General features: G+C 33.3%; 1 long non-coding RNA gene across 1 annotated transcript; it reads right to left on the bottom strand.

Moving 5' to 3' along the window:
• Positions 1-19,348: 19,348 nt before the first annotated feature.
• Positions 19,349-20,358, bottom strand: LOC127129073 (uncharacterized). The gene is made up of 2 exons (XR_007806142.1): positions 20,184-20,358; positions 19,349-19,569 (listed from the first exon to the last, which is right to left on the bottom strand). It is a non-coding gene; the product is annotated as an uncharacterized LOC127129073 (long non-coding RNA).
• Between the last annotated feature and the right edge of the window lie 4,552 nt (positions 20,359-24,910).

Raw genomic sequence — 24,910 nt, forward strand, 5'->3', positions numbered from 1 at the left:
AGCCTATATTCAAGATTCTTCGGAAAGATCAGTCTTGTGATTGGACCGAAGACTGCCAAAAAGCTTTTGATAGTATCAAAGAGTATCTGGTTACGCCTCCGATTTTGTCTTCGCCTGTTGAAGGAAGACTGTTGATCATGTATTTGATTGTGCTTGATGAGAGTATGGGTTGTGTTCTTGGTCAGCAAGATGAGACTGGAAAGAAAGAATATGCTATTTATCACCTCAGTAAGAAATTCACCGACAGTGAGACTCGATATTCTATGCTGGAAAAGACTTGTTGACCCTATCTCCTACAATGTTTGACCAGAGGAATTCATCTGATCAAAACTGGGGTTCCGTAGACCCTATCTCCTACAATGTTTGTCATATGAAAATGATTCCAAGAGAACAGTTACTCTAAATGACACTCCAAACAACTTTTATGTTGAGGTCAAGAGCTATTTTTGCTTGGAAAGTCATTTTTTATGGTGAAAGATTATACGTCATTTTGTCTAAACCCTAATTAGGAGGTCAAATTACCAAGGCCATAACTTGCTCAATTTTTATTATATGAAATCTATTTAAGTTGCACAATCAAATGAAATATGTCTACTTCAACTTTTATATTTGGAGGAAGAGCAAATTCAAATTTTATATGCATGTGATATGAGGAGACATTATAGGTCATTTTGGACCAATGCCATTGAACAAGTGAGTTTCCTCAACTTAAAAAATGCATAACTCCTTCATGCTAAATCCAAATGAGGTCAAATTTGTGACAATTTTAAGGAATTTGAGATAGATACAACTTTGATGAAGGCACTTTTCTCATTTGAAGCTCATATAAAAAGTTAGCCAAGGTGGAATAAGTGAACATATGGCTTGACACTTAGAATTTTTTTTGACATGTTTGATTTTTCCAACTTCGACCTCAAAAGTCATCATGATCCAAGATTCAAATGAAAAAGTGTTAACATTAAAGTTGTTCCTCTTGGTCTAACCTTTCCAAAAAGTCAAATTTCATCCCATTTGGACAAAGTATGAGTGACTTGCGCATGGATTGAACTTGGATCACCATTTGACATAATTGAACTTGCATTCCTCATACACAATTGCATGGCTTACCAATGTGACTTCAGCAATGTTTGTACTCATTTTTGGACCTGAAGAGATTATTACATGGGCCTATCACACACCCATGCATTCATGCAATGTACATTGCTATTTTTGGAACTTAATTTCAAGTGTGCAAATAACAATCATTTGGCCTATAAATAGAGCCCTTCATGCTTAAAATTAGGACCTTGTGCGTCGGCTTTGAATCCCTAGCTCCAAACCCTCTCATTCAAAGGATAACCTTGAGAATTTCCATTGGAAATTGAGTTAGAATCTCCACTATTTTGAGATTCAAATCTCCTAGAGTCATGTGCCTTTTGTTGATTCAATTCCATTCCATTAAGTGTCCAGAGTAAGATCAAAAGCAATTGGAAGCAATATCGTGTTCATACAGACCTGCATTGAAGGTCATTTTCAGAATTTTTCATCTCTTCGATTCTCACTCAATTCTCCATAATTTTTCTTGATCTTTGGTTGCCTGAAGTCCTACAAATGTAGGCAACAAGATTGAGTTGCTTTGAGGTCAAATCTAAGCAACTAAGGTTATGATCCTCAAATTTCAACTCCCTGTATCTTTCAATATACTTGGAGTTAGATGAAATTGAGGCCAGATTCGAGCTCCTGTGCATTTTTACTTTAAATTCATGTCCTTCATTTTTATTTTGGTGATGGTTGAGAGTGAACCAGTCCGGTGAGACTCACTGAAGAAGGAAACCGAAGCTTTGGCTTCGGTGGTGTGTTGGCGTTTATCTGAGCCATATGATCCTTTTTAAATGTTTTAATCTCACGCGTTGGTTCTGATTACCTTTCCTACTGCGTATTGACTAAAGTCTATTGTGGAACGCGCGCTAGGAGCCACTTGATCTGCCACCTCAGTTAATGAGGGAGATCAAGTGGTCCACGTTTTTTGCTATTTTCTGATTTTCATTTTATTTGGTTTATTTTCATTCATTCATATTAATTTTAATATTGATCCAAAAAATATGAGAGTTTCACCAAAAAAAATTAAATAAATTTCTCTTTCATTTTCTGAATTAAAATTATTTTTTGGATAAATATTAATATTTTTCAGGATTTAATTGTTTTTGTGAATGTTTTTAATTGTTTAAAAATAGTTTTAAGTTTCCAAAATTAATGAAATTTTTTCTCCAAGGTCCTTTGACATTGTTTGACCTATGATAAACCTCATGACCCTTTATTTGGTGTTTTGATGAGGTTTTAGGATTTTGACCAACCATAATTTAATTTAATGCATTTTTTAATTGATTTTAAATGTTTAATTGCAAAATAAATTGTGTTGAGCTTTTGATATTGACTTGTGGAGTTTGACTTGTGTTGTTGGGACTTGGTCAAGGTTGATTTGATTTTGTTGAGTTAAAATCATTGGATTTAGGGGATTGATGAAATGTACATTTCATCTCCCAAAATGAATGAATGATTTTAATTTGATAAAAGTCCTCCTTTGACCAATTTGTGTTGATTCCATTTCCCCTCCCTCTTCATCTCAATCTCATTCTCTTCTCATTCGTTTCACGGACCTATGATATCTCTATATCGTAAGGCTAGTTGATTGCAAAATCAACATAAGTGTGGATGAGATTAAGTCCATCCCTTTTGCATATTCTTGTAAGTGTGGTATATTTTAGGAGTATGGTTCATAATACCATATCTCTAACATGCATTAGCACTAAAAAATTTATTGCTCAGCCTCAAATAGTTGTGACTTCTACATAAGTCCAATTACGATTGCTTAACATAGCGCTAAATTTTTTGACACAAAAGGCATAACATTCTAGTAAGTGAGATTGTAAGTCTCCCCTCTTTCATTGTATTGTATGGAAACTGACCTTTTTTCCTTTCTTTGGAAGATGTTTTGGTTTAAGGATCCATGCTTGTGAATAGTAGGTTGAGTGTTCTTCAAAGAATGACTTAAAAAAAACAAAAGCAAAAGCAATACTAACTTCTAATCAACTAACAACTAACATTTAATTTCAAGCCATTTACTTTTATGCACTTTAATTTTTAAGTCTTTATTCAATTGCCATTTTCATACCATTTAACTTGTTTACCTTAATGTCATTTTCACTTTGCTCATTTGCGCCTTATCTTGTAATTATATTATGATTGTATATACTTGCTTGTGTTTGTGGTCTTTTGATCTTAATGTACATAATAAAAAAAAACCCTAAAAGACATTTGTGTGGACTGTTGGATTGGATCTGAGATATTGGACTTAGAATTAGGCAACACTCCCTATGCAAAAGGACTTGGCCAGTGCGAACTTTTCATTTAACCTAGTGCTTGTGAATTGAAACTTCATCTGAAGCAAGTATTGTGATCCTATTTGAGTTCATCTACTACATGGTCTTATTGAAGCTGTCTCTTTGAACATGTGCATAGTGCCTATCTTTGTGCTCATCTGATACATGGGAGATTATGAAGAAGATCATGGAGTTGTTAAGATTGGATGTGGCTATCTTTATTTGATGCCTTGCTCTTCATCTTTCTATTTGTGTATTGATATTGCCTGATTCTAAATCCAAGAAAAATTTGGATTTCTATATGACATTCTTGTCTATTGGATTACAGCTCAATGGTCAGATCTTTTCAACTCTTAACTTTTAATTTTTGCTCAGGATTAGTCTCTTCATCTCCTCCCCACTTCTTTAATTTCAAATCTCTCCCTCCTTTTAAAAAATTTCTTTGCTTGTGTTTTTTAACTTAGACCATATTGCAAATTATAAACTTTGGCCTTATACCATTGCATTTTTAAACTCTTTTCTTAATCAAACTTGTAAATGAATCTAACTATACTTGACTTAAAATTTTAAAAGACAAAAATAAATAACACTCATTCAAACCTTTTTAGGCCTTTTGTGCCTTTGTTGAACTTAAACCTTTGTTAAAAGCAATACACCTATTTTAAAATTGTTACCACGAACTACGAGGTTTTGATCCCTCATTCTATGTTGGTACGTAGGCACAAGTCCGAAGGTCTTGTCAAACACATAAATATAATTAATAAATTCTTTTCTCATCCCTCCACTCTATTTTTTTTGCAAACATCATTTTGTACAAAAACACATATGCACACAAAAAAAGGCTCCCTAGGAGTACCTAGGATACTTTGGGTGCTAACACCTTCCCTCTGTGTAACCAACCCCCTTACCTGTAATCTGTGGCATTTTATTTGTTTTGATTTGAAAACTTCTTATTTTTGGGTTTTGTTCGTACTTTTCCCTTTTCCCTTGGAAACAATAAAAGTGCGATGGCGACTCTAGTTTAATTGATGTCTAGCTTATCCATAGCTTGATGGTCATGAATTCATCGCTACACTAACCATTTTAATTAGTTTAATTAGCTCACTTAGGTTAATTGGATCAATTTTGTAATTAGGTTTTAGAATCTTGATTTTTTAGAACACTAGGTTATAATAGAATTAGTTAGAAATAATTAGGTTTTTAGAATTTAGTTAATTTCTATACAAATAGATTAAGATCAAGCTTTAGGATTTAATCAATTTTAGGATATGGTTAGACATTGACTAGAATTTGATTTGTGCTAATATTTGGACATATTTTGTAAATGACCATTTTACCCTTTAGGGGTAATTTTGGTCATTTTATCCATTTTTATAATATGATCCCTTAGGACTAGAAATTGACATTAGAACTTTAATCATTTCCTAACAATTGTAGGTTCCCTTAGGGCTTGTACCTAGAATTGTAATCAAGATTTTGACTAACCATAACATGATCCCTTAGGATAGTTTCTGACAATTCTAACCATTAGATTAGATTCAAACCTAGTTCGCTAAACCAAAATAAACCCATGATTAAATTGATCAAAAGCAATTTTGATCAATTAAATCCTTTGAAATTGTATAATCCCACAGTCTAGTTTGAGTGACCAAAAGACCCTTGGTCACTTAATAAGACTTTTCTTCTAAGCTGTGGAGCTCGAAGCCTCAAGTCAAGATCTTCAATCAAGGCATCTTCAATCATACCAAGCAGCGGATTATACAAGCATATAAAAGGTGGCATCTTCAAAAGCTTGTCAAGTCGAGGTTAGAAGTGTGTGGCACGAGCCTTAAGCAATAGAGAAGGAATGAGACTGGAGTATTCCTACCCCCATTCGGAGTATCTTTAGGTATGAGACGTATGACCCAACGTTCATCGTATTCACCTCTATTCATAGACTTTAGCATAATTCTAATCATACGATTGGCAAGTCTCTCTCTCTCTTCACAAAACAATACAACAAGCAAGGACTACATCAACAACTTATCAATCATGAATCAAGTTGTATGATATGAGCCTTAAGCAATAGAGAAGGAGTGGGACTGGAGTAGTCCTACCCTCATTCTGAGTATCTTTGGGTATGGGACGAATGACCCAACGCTCATCATATTCACCTTTATTCATAGACTTTAGTGCAATTCGAATCGAACGATTGATAAGGTCTTCATCAATACAAGAAACAACAAAGATTCTTCTCTCTCCACTTGAAAGTTAGGATGAGAATTACATGCCATGAGCCTTAAGTAGTAAAGAAGGAATGAGACTGGAGCTTTCCTACACTCATTCTGGATATCTTTGGGTGCGAGACGTTTGGCTCGTTGCTTATCGTATCCACCTTTACTCATAGGATTTAGTGTGATTCTTATCAAATAACTATCAAGTCTATTCCACTCTTTCATTCAATAATTCTATCATCTTTTCTTTTGTATCCTTAATCATCTTGTTTTCAGCCCTAGTGGGATGAACTACGAAAGCTCTGATTTCCTTATTGCATTATAAGGATACGTAGGCAGGAAAACCCAGTTTCTTCGCAAGCTACCTTATCTAGTGTTGCCCTATTTATTAATCAATCATTCTTCATTAATTCAATCATATCATCCTTTTGAGATCAATCATACTTCTCCTTGGACTCTTTGTTTATCCTTTTAGGACGATCTAACGACGCTCCACCTCATCAATTGAGAGTTGTTTGGCACGTCACCCAGACATTTAATTCATTCTTTTTGGCTAAGATGCCACTTTGCTCTTCGATTAAGAGTCTACCCCTTTCTTGGATCCAAGATATTATTCTTATTTGATCTCGAATTGTTAGTCCCCCATCCAGTGATATATTATTCCTTGTACACGACAATACTTTCTCTTGGGCCCCGTTTTTACCCTTTGAGATGGTGTAACACCAGTTCATCTTGTGAATCAAGAGTTGTTTGGCTCGTATCCAGACATTCATTCCTTTGGTTGAGAGGCTTGTTTACTCTTTAATTCCAAGTTCCATCCATTTGTGGGTTCCCTTGACACCATTTTGTTGGCACAAGCTATACTTTTCATCACTGCACGTCTCTCTTTTTCTATTCTCATGGTTCCAAACTACGATTGCTCTGACTTTATCATTGCATGATGAGAATATGTAGGCACGAGGATGCGAATCCTTGGCGAGCATACTCCTAATTATTCCTTCTTCCGCCTTAGGGCATCATCCATATCTTTCACTATTCATTACCTACCTTCGATCATAAATAGTTCACCCAGTGACATATTATTCCTTCGACATCGAAATACACTTTCTTTGGAATTACATACACATCCTTTTAGAACGCCTAACGTAAAGTCCGCATTTCCATCTAGAGTTGTTTGGCCCGTCATCCAAACATCTCTATGGTATAAATCCCATTCCTCTCATGGATTCTAATACCCTTTCACCTTTCGGTTTCAAACAATACTTCTTCAGTCACTTATCACTAGATATTCATTTCTATGACTTCGGTCACTTCATTCCGTTCATCCCGTGATGCACTCATTATTCTACCTTCATTCACTCCACGTGATATACCTATTCTTTGAGCCAAATACCTTATACCTTTATGCTCCATCTCGTACCTCCTTATGAAGCAAGAGTTGTTTGGCTCGTATCCCAAACACCTAATCCCTTTCTTTTTCGGTTGTTCCAATACAGTGATACTGCACTGTAGGCCCTCACTTGTTGGTTCCTACCAGTTTTACTCTTGGGTTCATCTTTTCACCCTTGTTGGAGTTCAAAACATTATTCATTGGTTCAGACCATACTTTGATCATAATTCTTTTCACCTCCCGCCTCTAGTTCTTTGAACTACGGACCTCTGAATTCCTCATTGCACTATGAGGATACGTAGGCATGAGGGCCACAATCCTCACTGAACACTTTATCTATTTCTCTTCCTTTTCCCATTATTTTGTGAGTAATCTTAGAGATAACACCTATTCGAGCGAGAACAATCAAAACGGTTCCCATGGAGTACCATGTATGTTTGGGGTGCTAATACCTTCCCATTGCATAACCGACTTCCTTACCCAACATATCTCTTTCCCCCGGGTTTTATCGATGTTCTCCCTTTCCTTTGGGGATAAATAAAGTTTGATGGCGACTCTATTGTATGTTCGAGCATACGATACGTTCAGGTGTATTTCCGCTAGCTTCAATAGGTTAGCATATTCATAATCCTAGCTTGAGTATGAATATGAGGATGAGCACTCACCATCTTCTTCCCACGCGATATAGGCTCTACGAGCTTTGCCACTTTTGCCCCTCACCTTGTGGAATTCCTTATCCTTCTTTTTATGATGTTTAGTGATACTTGGACAAGTGGTTCTATAATTTCCCGATTTTTCGAACTCATAATAAGTGATGTCATCATCATTTTTCTTATGTTCTCTTTTAGGTGGGTGAGCCTTTTTGAAATTTACCAAACCTTTGTCATAATGCTTGAGCTTGTTTCTTTTTAAGTATCGGTTGTAGCGTCTAACAAATAACCCCATTTCATCTTCTTTAAGATATTATTCGTTGGAATTGTCACTTTGTTCCTTAGATATATTTGCTTAAATGATGAAGATTTCAAAGAAAGGTCCATTTTATCCTTTTTAATTTTCTCTTTATTTTTTCGGCTTTACTTCACTATTCCCGAGTAGTTTCATCTCATTCTCATGTTTAGCGAGGTTCCCAAATAGCTTTGTGATATGCAAAGTATTAAGATCGTTAGATTGTTTTATGTCAGTAACCTTCTACTGCCATTTCTTGCACATTGACCTTATTATTTTTGTTAGCACAATATTTATTAGGAACAAATTTTCCTAAGTCTTTTAGTTTCTTGATTAAATGGAGGAAACGAGTTTGCGTGGATTCCATGGATTCTCTGGGTTCAATACAGAAAATTTTGAACTCCTCTATCAACATGTTGATCGTAGAATCCTTGACGTCTTCAGTTCCCTCATAAAGGTTTTGAATAGTGTCCCACGTATATTTTGCACTCTTATGATGTGAAATAGATTAAAATACTTTCACACTTAAAGTTGAGATAAGTATGTTCCTTTGTTTCAAATTATATGTACTTTTTGGCTTCATCATATATCCAATCATTTGGGTGTTCAACAACGTCATCATCGTCTTTTGGAGTAAAAGGACCGCCGATAATTACTACCTATAGATTTTTGTCAACTAATAGTAAATGTACATGCATGTGTTCTTTCCAATGAACATAATTATCGCCTTAAAAAATTTATGCATTATTATACGCTCCTTTTGGATCGTCGTCATCACCCATATTCCCAAACTTTTGAGTCGTTTAGACTTGATCAAAATACCAGCTATGAGGCCAATTGTTGGGTGAGAATATAGAGTAGAGAGACGGTCTGAAGTGGGTGAATAGACCATTTTAAAAAAAAATGACTGATTTTCAAAATGAGAATCAAAGTTTTTGTTGTGGAAGTCTTATAGTAAACGATAGAGACCTTATGCTTGAATTGGAAATTAATCACGAATATAATTACACAATTAACAACTATCTTCGATTGATTAGAGATTATATCCAAAGAGTTACAAAGCTACTATGAATTGATAATTCATAAATTGCACGAGATATGTTCTTTACAAAGTTCAATTTATATAGGATTCTAACACCACAGTTTGCTGATTTCAATAAGCACTAAAACAAAAATAGATATTGATTCTAGAAAAACCTACACTTATGTAATAAATCATTACCAACAGGAGTTAACAATAAACTACACTATGAGAGAGAGAGAGACAGAGAGACAGAGAGAGAGAAAGAGAGAAAGAGAGAGAGAGAGAGAGAGAGAGAGTACACCAGGATATATAATGGTGTGGCTCTATCATCTTTGCAGTAGTCTACTGTAGCGGTAAATTCATGACCACTGAGCTATTGGTCAGCTCATCGTCAATAAAACAAAAGTCACCACCACGATTTTATTGTTTCCAAAGGAAAAGGGAAAAAGTACGAACAAAACCCAAAGATAAGAAGTTGTCAAATAAAAACTAATAAAATGTCAGAGATTACAAGTAACCGGGTTGGTTACATAGAGGAAAGGTATTAGCACCGAAAGTGTCCTAGGTACTCCTAAGGAGCCCTTTTTGTGTGCAAGTGTTTTACTTGAAAAAGATGTTTGCTAAAAAATAGAATGAGGGGATGAGAAAAGAATTCATTTATTTACATTTTGTGTTTGATAAGACTTTTGGTCTTAGGCCTACATACCAACATAAGAATGACGGATCAAAACCTCGTAGTTCGTAGTAAAAATTTCAAATATGGGTGGATTGATTTTAACAAAAGCTTTAAGATCTTTTGTTATCAACTGGAGAATACTCAACCAAACATCCACCGATAATGAGGGCTTTACAACATTTAAGAGAGAGGGCTCCAACTTGGATTCAATCAACAAGTATGCCACTAACCCCTAATAAATGGAAAGTCTTACAATCAATATATCATGGAATGGGAGAATTATATCACAACCAAAGATAACTCAAATCTAAATGCTTTCTTTTGAAAAGTTTAAAAGAAAAAGGCACAAAATGGTCAAAATGATTAGATGAGGTTGTTAGTTCTTTTTTTGTCTTTTTGAAAATAAGGTCAATATGATTAAGTCCATTTACAAGTTTGATTAAGAAAATATTTTGAAGATCAATGGCATAAGGCCAAGGTTTCTACTCATTAAAATAAGTCTAAGTTGAAAACAACAAACAAAGAAGTTTTGAAAATGAGGGAGAGATTTTTAAATTAAAGAAGGAGGAGGAGATGAAGGGACTATCCTAGACAAGATTAAGAGTTTAGAGTTGAAAAGGTCTAACCAATGGGAAGCATCCACAAGACAATAGTGTCAGATAGAAACCCATTTCCTTTAGATTGTCAAGCATGCAACAAAGCCATAATTATCCAAGAAATTAATAAGAAGACCAAATGGTATCAAATAAATATAACCAAACATCCAAGCAAGCACTCCAAAACAAGCAATCTTCAATGTCCTTTAGATGTATCAGATGAAATATCCCTTGAAACATACTCAAAGAGGAAGCATCAGATAATATCAATAATATCAAAATAACAACTTAGACACATAGAAAGAATATATCAGATAAACCAAAGGGAGTTTCTCTAGCTTGTATCATATGAATGACATTGGCCAAGAAAAGTCTCAAATTAATGGCATTGGCCAAGTTTCCTTCATAGCACAAGGATGTTGCCTACTCTAAGTCCAAATATCCAATCCAAGTCACAGACAAAGGTCCAACAGTCCACCAATGTATTTTTTAAGGGTTTTTGTTTTTATTAAGTGTTTTAAGGTCCTAAGACCACAAACAAACAAAAACCACAAGCACAAAATATGACTCAAGTGAGCAAAGTGAAAATGATTGAAAAATAAACAAATTACATGAATGTAAATGACAATGAATGATAAAGTGCAAGAATTTAAATTGCATTAAAGTAAATGACATTAAAAATAAAGTCAACATAAATATATGTTAGTGAATGTTAGTGGAAGAAGAAAAGATTGTTCAAGTCTATTTTTGGAAAACACTCAACCATCCACTCACAAGCATGAATATATGAACATAGACATCATTCATGAGAAGGGATCCAACTTGGATAAAATTAACAAGTATGCCACTAGCTCTCACAAATGGAAAAGAGGCAAAATCTTCACACAATACCATGAGGAATAGGAGACTTACAATCTCATTTTCCAAAATGCTATTGCTTTTGGGACAAATTTAGCGCTATGTTAAGCAATCGTAATTGGACTTATGTAGAAGTCACAACTATCTGAGGCCAATCAATAATAATATTGGTGTTAATGCATGCTAAATACAAGGTATAAATACCAAGCTTCTAAAGCATACCACACACAAAAATAAGAGGGGATTGGCATATCTCAATCATGCTCGTGTTGATTCATCTGACACAAGGTCATTGATGAATCAACTAGCATTTTGATCTATGACAAATCATTGTCCAAGAAAGGATTGGGAAGAAAATATATGAAAATGAAAAGATGAAATGAAAGGGATCCCAAATTGGTCAAGAGATGAACCTCACTTGATCAATACCATCCATTCATTTTGAGGGATGAAGTTCAAACTTCATCAACCCCCTAAATCCAATGGTATTGACCAAATTAATGTCCAATTCTACCAAGATCAAGGCCAAACCAAAGTTGAGTCAATACAAAGTCAATAAAATTGCTCAACAAAATATTAAAGCAATTAAAACAATTTAAATCAAATTTTAAAATGAAGAAAATACATTTTAAAAGGTCAAAAACCTAAAATCCCTTCAAATCACCAAAGAAATGTCCAAGGGATTTATCATACGTTAAACAAGGTCAAATGACCATAGGCTAATTTTTTTTGGCATTTTTTGAAAGTCAGAAGTATTTAGAAATCAATTAAAACAAGTCAAAAATCACAAAACTCACCAAAAAAATCAAACTCAATCCAAAAATTAATTTTAATTTAGAAATTGGAAGAGGAAATTATTTTTGAAATTTTGGTTGTAGTCCCATAATTTTTGGATTAAAATTGAAATTATAATGAATTTTATAAGGAAATGTTATTTAAAAAATAATTTTTGAAAATTAAAACAATTCAGAAAAACAAGACCCATCAGATTTCCCTTATTAATTGAGGTGGCAGATCTGATGGCCACGGCATATCTTCCACAACGGTCCTCAGTCAACGTATGTGTAACAATGGTAATTACAATCAAGGGACCAGATTAGAACATGGTCATGGGATCAGATGGTCTGGGTTGTGCCAGCACACCACCGGAAACCTAGCTCCGGTCATCTTCTCCTGCCAACTCACCAGACTGGTCAAGTAAAAAATCTCACCAAAATGAATGGATCATACATCAACTTGAAGAGAAAATCACGAGGATTCCAAATATCACCTCCAAATCTTTCAACTCTCACTCTATAATGAGAAATATGGAGTTGAAATTTGAGGTACCAAAATTGAATTGCTTCGATTCAACCTCAAAGCAACTCAGTATCAATGCCTACTGTAAGACCCCAATTTTGACCATAAGATCCCTCATGCCATCTCATCATATGCATTAGCATTGGGATCACACCTTGGCATCCTCCTCACCCTCCATTCATTGGGTTGGCATTAGGAGAGATCACCAAGCACTTTTGATTGTATCATACTTCATTTTTTACTAACCAAAAAACCAAAAATATGTCAATGTATAGTTTGTTGCTCTTGTAGGTAGTGTGTGTGCTCACCTATGCTTTATCAAGCTCATATATAGGGTTTAAGACCCTCAATGCAAGGAGCTCAATCAAGAAATGGTTCACTCTGGCTCTAAGTATCATATATGGATCCCCATGATCTTCATATGTTATTTTGATCAAGAAATCATCAAGAGTTTGGAGTTTGTTTGCCTTGGAAACCCTAATTCATCTGGGTATCTTGTGTGACTTCTTCAATAAGTTTCTTAAACAATTGATCAAATATTTCAAGGTATACTTCACATTACATCATATTATGCATATATGATCCTCCATGAGTCCCAAAAGTCAATATAATATTAAGTTAGCAAGTTGGTTCATGGTGGTTGATCAGAGAAAGTCAACTGGTCAAAACTGGGGTTCCTTAGACCCTATATCCTACAATATTTGTCATATGAAAATTATTCCAAGAGAAAAGTTACTAAAAATTACATTCCAAATAACTTTCATGTTGAGGTCAAGAGCTATTTTTGCTTGGAAAGTCAATTTTTATGGTGAAAGATTATAGGTCATTTTGTTTGAACCCTAGTTTGGAGGTCAACTTCCCAATATCTTAACTTTCTCAATTTGTATGTGATAAAATCAATTCAAATTTCATGATAAAATTAAAGATGTCTACTTTAACTTTGATGTTTGGAGGAAGTGCAAATTCAACTTTAAAATGCATGTTCCAAGAGGAAACATTATAGCTCATTTTGGACCATTACCATTGAACAAGTGATTTTCCTCAACTTCTAAAATGCATAACTCCTTCATGCCAAATCCAAATGAGGTCAAATTTGTGACAAAATTTAATAGGTTTGAAAGATCTAAAACTTTGATGAAGGAACGTTTCTCGTTTGAAGTCCATAGAAAATGTTATTCAAGGTGGAAGAAGTGAACATTTGACTTGGGACTTAGAAAATTTTCAAATATGTTTGATTTCCCAAACTTCAAATGAAAAAGTGTTCAACATGAAAGTTGTTCCCCTTAATCTCAAGTTTCCAAAAAGTCCAAGATCATCTCATTTGGATCAAAATTGAGGGGCTTGCGCATGGGTGTAAGTTAAAGCACCATTTGGATAATTTCAACTTCCATTTTTCATACACATTTGCATGGACTTCTAACATGATTTCAGCATGATAAACATTGAACTATGGATCAGATTACATCATCTCATGGGCCTAGTGCACGCCCATGCATCCATGCAAGAGAGAAATTCAAATTTTTCCAAAATTGGAAGTGTGCAAATATCAATCCCATAGCCCATAAATAGAAGTGCATTGTGATCAGAACTTCATCAACACCTTGCCCAAGATTTGCTAGACCAATTCAAACCCCCACTGCTATAGAATTTCTGAAGATTTCTCTTGAAACCGAGCTTGAACTTCATCTTTTGTTTGGAAGTTCAAACTCCAGAAATTCATTTCCCTTTCATCTCAATTGGCTTCTGCAAGCAAGAGGAAGAGAATGCAATCAAATCAAGATCAAGATCAAGTGAAATTAGATCAACTCGAAGGTGATTTTTCAGAAACTTCATCTCATCGATTCTCTCTTAATTCTTCACCATTCTTTGTGATTTTCGGTTGTCTGAAGTCCTATCAATGTAGGCAAGAAGATTGAGTTGCTTTGAGGTCAAATCGAAGCAACTCAGTTCATGATCCTCAAAATTCAAATCCATGTATCTTTTTATATACTTAGAATTGGACAAAATTGAGACCAGATTCGAGCTCCTGAGCATTTTTTCTTTAAATCCATGTCTTGCTTTTTTATTTTGGTGATGGTTGATGGTGGACCAATCCGGTGAGGTCCACCGGAGAAGAAGACCAGAGATAGGGCTCCAGTGGTGTGGTGACATGCTCCTATCCATCAGATATTCTCTCCATCTTCTAATCTCATGTGTTGCTTTTGATTACCACGCGTGTGTTTCAGTTGACCAAGACACATGTGGAACGCGCGTTTATCACCATCTGATCTGCCACCTTAATTAATGAGGGAGATCAGATGGTTCTCATTTTTTTGAATTTATGATTATTTCATTTAATTGCTTATTTTTAATTAATTTATATTAATTTCACTATTAATCCAAAAAATATGGTCACAAAAAAAATTCAAATATTTTCCTCTTTCATTTTCTGAATTAAAATTCTTTTTTGGATTAATATTGATATTTTCATGATTTAATTATTTTTGTGCATATTTTTAATTGTTTAAAAATACTTCTGACTTTTCAAAAATTATGAAATTTTTTGTCCAAGGTCATTTGACCTTCATTGACCTAGGATAAATCTCTTGGCCATTTATTTGGTGTTTTGAAGAGGTTTTAGGTTTTTGATCAAACATAATTTAATTTAAACGCATTTTAATTCGGTTTTTAATTGATTAATTGTGTATAAATTGTGTTGAGTCATTTTTTATTGACTTGTGAAGTTTGACTATGTGTTTGGGCCTTAGTCAAGGTTGATTTGACTTTTTGTTGGATTAAAATCATTGGATTTAGGGGATTTATGAAATGTACATTTCATCTCCCAAAATGAATGAATGATTTTAACTTGATAAAATTCGTCTCATGACCAATTTGTGTTTGTCTCATCTCCCATCCCTCTTCATCTTCAATCCCATTCTGTCCCATCTCTTCCATTGACCAATGATATCTCAATATCCTAAGACTAGTTGGTTCATTAATAACTTATGTTAGATGAACCAATACAAGTATGGATGAGATTTAGGGGTGTGCATGGTTTAAAATCCAAACCAAATTGAACCAAATATATGGACCAGTTTGGTTTTTAAAACCATTTTGATAAAACCGATTTATATTTTTAAAATAGATTTATGTTTGGATCGGTTTGGTTAATAATCGGTTTGTACTTAAAAAATTAGTTTTTGTTTGGATCAATTTTAAAACAAAATTTCCCTCAAATTTAGTTTTCATTCCAACAACTTATTAACTCTATCCAATCGTACTTGAAATCAATCACTATTCGTTGGCGAAGAGAATTATATATATATATATATATATATATATATATATATATATATATATATATATATATATATATATATATATATATATATATATATATATATATATATATATATCTTTTGTTTCACCTTCTCAAAAAACTGTTCTCTTTTTGTATAGTATTTTATAGTTATCATTTTCATGACTCCATTCATCTTCACTTTCATTTTACAAAAGTGGAAGAGATTTCTTAAAATAAACATGAGTTTAATGAATGAGTTAATTTAAGGAAAGAGATTAGTAATCATATAATTTCAACTTATCAAAAAGTACTTACTATATTATGTTGAATGTTGGAGGAGAGACTAAACATATCATTTTGAGACAATGAGTTTAAACACAAAGTTCTCTTCAAGAAAATGTAATGAATGTGTATTTTTTATCTTATCATAGAAAATAATGTTTATGATTTTTTTTTATTAAATATACATTATTTTAATTATCATAGAAAAAAATTCTTATAAAATTTAAAAAACATAAAAAAAACAATTTTTTTGGAAAAAAAAATATAAAAAATATTCAGAAAAAAGAAAAATATATATATATATCAAAAAAAATTGAACATAATAAAATTATATTCTGAAAATGAAAAAAAAAATCTTAAAAAATAAATTATTCCAAACAATAAAAATAACTGAAAAAGTTTTATTTTAAAAAAATGGAAATCGAAAATAAAAAATAATTTCTATTATGAAATTATAAAAAATTAAAAAGAAAAATTAAAAAAAAATCTGAAAATAAAAGATTTTTTATTCTGAAAATTTGAAAAAATAACCTTTTTGAAAATTAAAAAAATAATCAAAAAAATTATTTAAAAAAATCAATTTTTTTTTAAAAAAAGTATTTTTTTACTGAAAAAATACAAAATATTTTTGATAAAAGATATGTTTTTTATTTAGAAGAAAATAATAGTTTTATTTGAAAAAAAATATTCCAAATATAATATTTTTCATGAAATGAAAAAAAAATCTGAATTTTATTTTTAAAATGTTCTTTTTATAAATTTTAAAAAATTAAAAATACAAAATTGGTTTATAATGTGACAAAACATGAAAATAGACCAATATAAAAATTTAATCCATACTGAAATTTGGATACCAAATAACAAAACCAAATTTTTATAATGGGTAACGGTTTATATTTGGATAACAAAATGGATACCCAAATTTTTATTTTAGCTATTGGTTTGGTTTTTTAAAAGTGGAATAATTTGGATATTAATTTGGTTATGAATAACCGGTTTTTTTGCACACCCCTAAATAAGGTAACGATAAATGAAGTATGGTTTCTTTTTCTTTCCCATTCATTATTTTCTCTCCACTATTATATTTTACTGTATCTTCATTCTTTTTTAAATCTACTCCCTATTTTTTCTTGATTTCCAACTCCAAAATCACTTCTAATCTCAATATTTTTTTAATGAATTTTTAATGTAACACTTAACACTTACTAGTTTATAAAGCTTACTCTTTCTTAAAATAGTAGCATAACATTTTTTATTCTTCTTAGAATAATCAAATGTGTTGCCTTCATAATTGTTTTCAGATTGAGAAGCCAAATGTTTGGATATATGGCCAATTTTTGTTTCTAAATTCCTAATTGATGTTTCATTATTCATGCTAGTAGTTTCTTGCGCAAACTTCATTATTCATGTTAGTAGTTTCTTGTGCAAGCTTCATGTATTTGAAGTTAGTTGTGTTACATGTTTGAACTGACTCAATGCAACCTCCATTTGAGAAGATTTCCTCAACAATTGATGTTGTTGAGTATGACCTTTGCATTATGGTTGTTGATATGGTTGTTGTGATTGTCTCTGATTCTGAATTTGATAAAGTTTTTAATGTGGTTGGCCTTGATTGGATCCTTGTATCTTCATATAAAATTTAAGACCTTTTATTAGAGATAAACTCTCATGTCTCTATAAAATGATTTCCATGCATCCATTCCAAATCTCATAAACACGCATAGTTCTTTCTCTTGCAGGGATCATATTTCTTAACTTTTAATTCTCTAAATCGCTTACATATGCATACATTCAAACTCATACTATACTTTCATCCAAATTTAAAATCTTGCACCCATCATATTATCTTGTAGTATTCCACTTTTGTCCAACCAATTTAACTGTTTCTCAAAATATGGGACTAGATCGTATTTTGTAAATCTTACTGTTACTTTATTAAAAAAAAATAATTGAATATTGTTAGTTTTGATTTTGATTACTATTCAATTTTCTCTACAAAAATCCAAGTGTGAGGTTCATTAACAAAGTACATTTAATCTTTGACTTCAGCCTATTAACTTGAGCCTATGTCTTAGTGTGAGCACTGTTGTACCCCAAAATTTTACCTCCCCTTTTCATCTTTTCATTCAACCTTTAACTTGAGAATCATTTACATACCCTCATGTTTCATGCACATGCATCCATCATTCATTCATATCTAGTGGTTGATCATCGGGGATTCAAAGTTCCTGGCTTGCAAAGTTAGGACTTTGTAATGGATGAAACCTTAGAAGTTTGGCTTGGATATTCATATGGTTGTATGGGATGAAAAACCCTAATTATTTGAGCTTTGAAGATTGAATTCAATAAGGTTTCATCATGGTACTCTTCAGAGGGGTTCAAACCCTAATTTGCAAATATTTGGATTGTGAGGCTTCATGATTGTTCAGCATGTCTTATCTTGGCCTCTAAACCCTAGTTGGGGGTTCATATGTTCAAGACTTGGTTGAGGAGCATCCTAATTCATCCAAAGCCTTTGATTGAATGATATGTTTTTGAAACCCTAACCTCAGATGCTTGAAGGCCCGTGCAAGTAAGTAATTGACTGAAATATCTTGGTTTGACTGAAACCCTAGCCCATTAAGGAGAGGTTTTGCCCTATATCCTGTCAACTAAACCTACACACCCTTCTGGCTCTTTCAATATCATGTCCCTTGTTCATATGGCATTGATCATTGGTCACTGGTTCTTGGATTCATGCTTGCATCAATACATTAATCTCTTGGGCCTTTGGTTTGTTTTTGATCCATTAAGACTCTTAAACCATTTGTAGGTCATCCTTGTTGGTCCATCTATGCACTCATTCATGCTTCTTGGGATTTGAACTAGGTAAAGGTTCATTTTCACCATTCTTAATAAAAGTCCATACAAGCAAGAAAACCCTGGTTTAAGATCCACAGTTGACTTTGGTCAACTGTTGAATTTCTTATCAACCAATTGACCGAAGTCAACCATCCATTCATAGGTCCATATTTCTTGATTTTTGGTCATTAATCATGTACATTCATTTGATTTAATTCATACCATTCATCTACTTTTGTTTCTCATCCAAATTCAACAACTTTCATCAATCTAAATATCCAAGTCTCATACAAATTCCAATTCCAATCGGTCAATACAATTAACGTTCCATCAATTTTCCACAAAATAACATTCAAAGTACCATTCTCATGCATTTCAACCATTGATCTAATACACTTTCAACTCAAAATCTCATTATGTAAACCATTACAAAATTCAACCAATACAATTCATCCTTTAACCATAAGCCAATATTAATAATTCAATCTAATTTGGAAATACAAATCAATGCAAGCCAATTCCAAACCACCGAAAATGTGGCCATTTCAATTCACTTTCAATGCCAAACATTCTAACACATTTCCATATACAAATTCAAGCATTCCATTCAATTTCCAACTTCAAATTCAAGGTTCAAGTACATAATCATGTTAACACCTTACATATGAATCAAACTCAAAAATACAAGCTCATGACATAAGGTTCTAATGTCTAATTCAAATTCCTAAGCATTAACATCCACCATCTTCATGCTTCATATCATAATCTCCTTCTATCCCAAATTACTTTTCCTTCCATAGATGTACCTACAAAAGCAAGAAACACATTAACGCATTGTGTTATTCAACACATAATCCAATTAGCTTCAATCATATTCCCAAGTTAATTTTAACATGACAAGATTCATGTTCATCATTTAGCATTGCAAGGTTCATCATAACAATATCCCAAACTGAATCATATATTAACCAAAACTAACATAGAGGGAGTTGGTTCATTAACTAATAGAGTTTGGAATTAATATGTTTTTCTTTTCATAGCCTTATTTAATAGCACAGTAGCAACCATGAAAAACCAGTTCAAAACATCATTTTGATTTCATCAATACCAGCTCACAAATAAACATAACATGGCCAAGTATCCTAACACATTTACTAAACAAACGATAATAGAAGTTGACAACATATCATTCACATCTAACAAACTAACTATAACCGAATTAACATTACAACTGTCATCTAACAGAAATCGAAACTAACTGAACTAACACTATCTAACAACTTTTTAGTTCAAGTTAACTCATAACAGAATTCTGCACAACTAACACCAAACTAAATCCTAACTATTTGGTTAATTTCAAGTGAATTTAGATTTGCATTTCTAACTGCATTTGGAAGAGGAAATGCTATAAAAAACTCACTTGGTGAAATTCAGAAGGGGCATCGTTCCCTTCACCAAAGTTCAGAGTTGGAATCTTCAACATCCTTCACCCTTTTCATCCTCTAACTGCGATGAAGATGTGTGTTGTTACAGCTGAGTTTTGAACTGAGCGTAGGGGCTTAAACTCGTTCTTCAACTGCACTCGAATCTGGAAGTTCTGGCCTAAGGCCCAATTGCTACCTATCCACCTCCGTAGTGCTTCCCGTACCCCCTCACTCATGTGCACAACAGCGAATGGGCCTCTGCTTTGAGGCCCATGCACAATAACTTGGATCTGCTTCTTACACCCCCTGGGTACTGTAGTGCATAGGCCCGGTCCCAGTTTTGTTGGGCCTATTTCTTGTTTCTTATTTTTTTGATTAATTAGCAATTAGTGAGTTAATTTAGCCATTAGTGAATTTAGTTAGTAATTAGAATTTAATTAGTAATTAGGATTTGGTTAGTAATTAGGGTTTAGTTAGTAATTAGGATTTGTAAGTCTTGATTAGTTAATTAGGTTTATTAGGTTAAAATGAGATTAGCTTAATTAGGATTCAATTCTTGATTTGTAAATAGTTCATTAGAATTTTAGATGTTAGAAATATAATTTGGTTAGTTAATTAGATTTAGTAAATTAGGAATTAATTAGATAATTAGATCATTTTTTAGAATGTTAGAATATTAGGTATAATTGGTTTAATTGATTTGCATGAGCAGAAATTAATTCAATATCAATATCCTTATGAAATGACAATTTTGTCCCTTAGGGGTTTATTTTGTTGTTTAGGACATATAAATGCATGCTCCTTTAAGGCTAATTTTTAACTTAGAATATTAGATAGTTTCAATCAAGTTTCTAAGTAATATGCATGCTCCCTTAGGAATAGTTTGTGAATACTTTACCCTTAGATTAGGTTAATTAGTCATTTTCAAGCTAATTCAAACCCTCGATTCAAGTTGATCAAAAACAATTTTGACTAACTAAATCCTTTGATCTTGTATAATCCCACAGTCTATTCAAGTGATCAAAAGACCCTTTTATCACTTGATAAGACTCTTTCTGTAAGTTGTGGATCTCGAGGCCTCAAGTCAGACTCTCAAACAAGGCATCCTAGTCATATCAAGCAGTGGATCATACAAGGAACAACAAATATTCTTCTCCAACAACTTGAAAGTTATGATGAGAATCATATGCCACGAGCCTTAAGTAGTAAAGAAGGAATGAGAGTGGGGAATTCTATTAACTCATTCTAAATACTTTGGATACGGGACGAATGACTCAGTTGCTCATCGTATTTACCTTTATTCATAGACTTTAGTATGATTCTTATCAAACAACCGTCAAGCACTCTTCATATTCCATAATTCATCACTTCTTTTGCCTCAATCATCTTGTTGTCAGCCCTACTGGGCTGAACTACGAAAACTCTGACTTTCTCATTGCACAGTAAGAATACGTAGGCAGGAGAACCCAGATTCTCCGTGAGCAACCTTATTTATTTCTACCCTATTTATTAATCTCTCATTTCTCCATTCAATCAACACCACCTTTTTGAGATCAAATATCATTTTTCCTTGGATTCCATGCACATCCTTTGAGGACGACCTAATCAAAGTCCACCTTGTGAACCAAGAGTTGTTTGGCTTATTGGCAGACACTTAATTCCTTTATTTTTGGTTATTCCAATACAATGATATCATACCTTAGGCCCCTCACTTGTTGGTTCATACCAGTTTTACTCTTTGGTTCAGAGTTTATTCCTTCATGGATCTAAGATACCGTTCTCATTTGATTTCAAATTGATTATTCCCCTATAGTGATATATTGTTCCTTGTACCAATCAATACTTTACTTTGGGTTCCATACTTACCCTTTTAGGATAATTGTTCACCTTTGTACCAAGAGTTGTTTGGCTTATTGCTAGACATTTAATTTTCGTTGTTTCTGGTCATTCCTATACAGTGATACCTTGTTGGTTTGTATGTTTACTCTTTGGTTCAAAACCAGTTTTCCTTTATGGATTCCCATGCTACCACAGTATTTTGGTACAAGTTATTGTCAATCACTTCAATCATACCCTTTTATTTGTGTTTTCCTTGTCAGTCTTTGTTGCTTAGACAAACACTTCTTTGATTGCTTTCCGTTGTTTTCGTAGTTCCACAAACTACGAATGCTCTGATTTTCTCATTGAATAGTGAGAATATGTAGGCACGAGGAGGCGAATCCTTGGAGAGCATAATCCTAATTATTTCTTCTGCCTTAGGGCACCATCCATATCTTTCATGATTCATTACCTACCTTCAATCATAAACCGCTCACCCTTGGGAGATACCGTTTCTCTAAAACCAGATACAGTTTTCTTTGGAATTCAATATATACCCTGTTAGGACATTTGTCCACCTTTGTGCCAAGAGTTGTTTGGCTTATTGCCAAACAATTAATTCCTTTTTTTCGGCCCAACCATACAATGATACCATGCCTTAGGCCCCTCACTTGTGGTTCGTGCCACCTTTACTCTATGGTTGCAAATGCTATTTCTCATATGGATTCCAATATACCCTTACCTTTGGTTCCAAATTATACCTTCTCAGTCACTTTTTACCAAATCCCCGTTTCTGTGACTTATCATTCCATTCATCTCCATGATCCATTCATATTCTACCTTCATTCACTCGTGTAATATACCCTATCTTTGAGCCAAATACAATATACCTTTGTGCTTCATCTTGTGTCTGCTTGTGAACCAAGAGTTGTTTGGCTTATTTCCAGACACCTAATTCCTTTGTTACGATTATTCTAATATAGTGATACCATGGCGTATGTCCCTCACTTGTTAGGCCATACCAGTTTTACTCTTGGGTTTAGTTTTAACCCCATTGTTGGAGTTCAAACACACTACTCTTAGGTTTAGACCATACCTTGATCAAAATTTCTTTTCACCTCCCACCATTAGTTCCATGAACTACAGAGCTCTGAATTCCTTATTGCACTATAAGGATACGTAGGCATGAGAGCCCTAATCCTCTCTGAGCACTTTATCCATTCCATTCTTTTTCCCTCATTCGTTTGCAAGTAATCTTTAGTTATAACGTCCATTCGAGCAAGAACAATCAAAATAGTTACCATGGAGTACCATGGATGTTAGGGATGCTAAAACCTTCCCCTTGCATAACCGACTTCCTTACTCAGTTATCTCTTTTCCTTGGGTTTTATCGATATTTTCCCTTTCCTTCGGGAATAAATAAGGTTCAATGACGAATCTGTTATATGTTCGAGCGTGCGATGCATTCGGGTAGATTTCTGCTAGCTTCAATCCCATTTATATTGAGTCAAAGAATTGACAAAAGGAGGTGAAAGGCAAAGTAGCAAAAAAAAGACTTTATGAATTAACTTTGTTACATATTTCCCTCTCATGTTACACCAATCTACTTTTTTTTTGCAAAGACTACATGAATCAATTTATTTTTCTACATTATCATGAACCAAAATTATACTAAGGCCCAACTTATGTCATTTTAGTCACCACTTCTCTTATTTCTCCATATTTCTTATTTTCCACCCAAAATCTATTTTCTCATTTATTTTAATTAATTAAATATTATAATTATAATTCTAATTATTTTAATTATTCTATTCATTCTACCACCATACCAAGGCTCTCACTACACTCCACCAATGACCATCATACACATACAACTCATTATACAATGTGCAAGTGAGAGATGATTTGACTCTGGAGGCATCACCATTGAGCCTTAATGATCGAGAAGTGAAACACTTGAGAGATAAAAAGATCGTCTTGATGAAGGTTGTGTGGGAAGGATCTTCTAGATGAGGCATGCCGTGGGAGCTCGAGCGTCGGATGAGAGAATCTTATCCAGAGTTGTTTCGTTCAGGTAATTTTCGAGGGGGAAAATTCGATAAGTGAAAGAGAGTTGTGATACTCTGAATTCGATTAATTTATTTAATTGAATTTGTATTGCTTTTATTTAATTATTTGGGAGATTTAGTGTGCTTTTTAATTATTTATTTTGGTGATAACATGTGTTATGTTATTATTTGGCATTTGTTGGAATTTAGTAGAGTTTATTTTATTAAAATAGTAGAATAATAATAAAATAAGAGAAATAGTGGGATTGGGGTAAAAATTAGAATTTTGGCAAAGTTTATGTAGTGAGGAGGGAGTGCACAAGAGTTGAGTGGTGAAAGTGTGATAATTAACTTAGATACAATTTTAGGTTAAAATAAATAGTGGAGTAAGGGGAACCAAACTTGTAAGTACGTAGAAATTGTGAAAAGTAGAAAAGAAGCAAACTTAGATCACTCTTGAAGGGGAAGAACACCATAGCCAACGATTTTGATTGTTTTGCTGTTGGAAATTCAAGAAAGGGGGGGGGGGGGGGGGGGAGAACCAATCTAATATATGTGTTATTGCATGGAGGATATAAAGGGATCATCACCCCCTATAGGTTTTCTTCACCATTATTGTGCTTTATGAGTTTTGATTATAGTTGTTTATAATCCATGCTAATTGTCATGTTTAATGTATAATTTCGTGTTTTTTATATTATTGGAATTTATGCATGATGGATGGGTATGAACCTGAATATTATGAATTCCATTTTTGTACGTATGGTGTTACGAACATAACCTTGAATTTGTGATTAATTGATGAAATTGGATGATAATGGATGCATATGCGATGGTTTGATTGTTGTATAATATGT

The sequence above is a fragment of the Lathyrus oleraceus genome, chromosome 3 (genome assembly GCF_024323335.1).
Source record: "Lathyrus oleraceus cultivar Zhongwan6 chromosome 3, CAAS_Psat_ZW6_1.0, whole genome shotgun sequence".
NCBI classification, from domain to species: Eukaryota; Viridiplantae; Streptophyta; class Magnoliopsida; order Fabales; family Fabaceae; genus Lathyrus; species Lathyrus oleraceus.